Raw genomic sequence first — 431 nt, forward strand, 5'->3', positions numbered from 1 at the left:
GATTCCCACTGGTTGGCCAACTTCTGTTTTGCCCACCTTATCCAGCTCTTAACTGGCTCTTTCACATGAGCTTCTCTTGCTCCCTCTGCTGCACCAAGTTCTTTCTGGACTTCGAATTTGGAGGCAAATCTTCTGTCTCTACTTTTATAGGTCTTCTTCAACCTCAACCCAAACTGTCACATACTGCTACCTTAATATAGTTTATGATAAGATTTATCAGCAGTAAGAATTGTCACTCAAACAAGACAGCAAAGTCACTCTCCAGGGTGTCGTTCTTGGTAACAAAAGAAACTGAGGATTTCATTTAGTTTGCAATAATGAGCTTTTCCCTTCCACCATCACCCAGGTCTCCTGCATTGTAGGCAAGTTCGTTACCATTTGAGCCACCACAGAAGCATTTCAGTGAAAATAGAGTTTTATTCTTTTTCTGT

This window comes from Bison bison, unplaced genomic scaffold (assembly GCF_000754665.1).
Source record: "Bison bison bison isolate TAMUID 2011002044 unplaced genomic scaffold, Bison_UMD1.0 scf7180017864035, whole genome shotgun sequence".
Classification (NCBI taxonomy): Eukaryota; Metazoa; Chordata; class Mammalia; order Artiodactyla; family Bovidae; genus Bison; species Bison bison.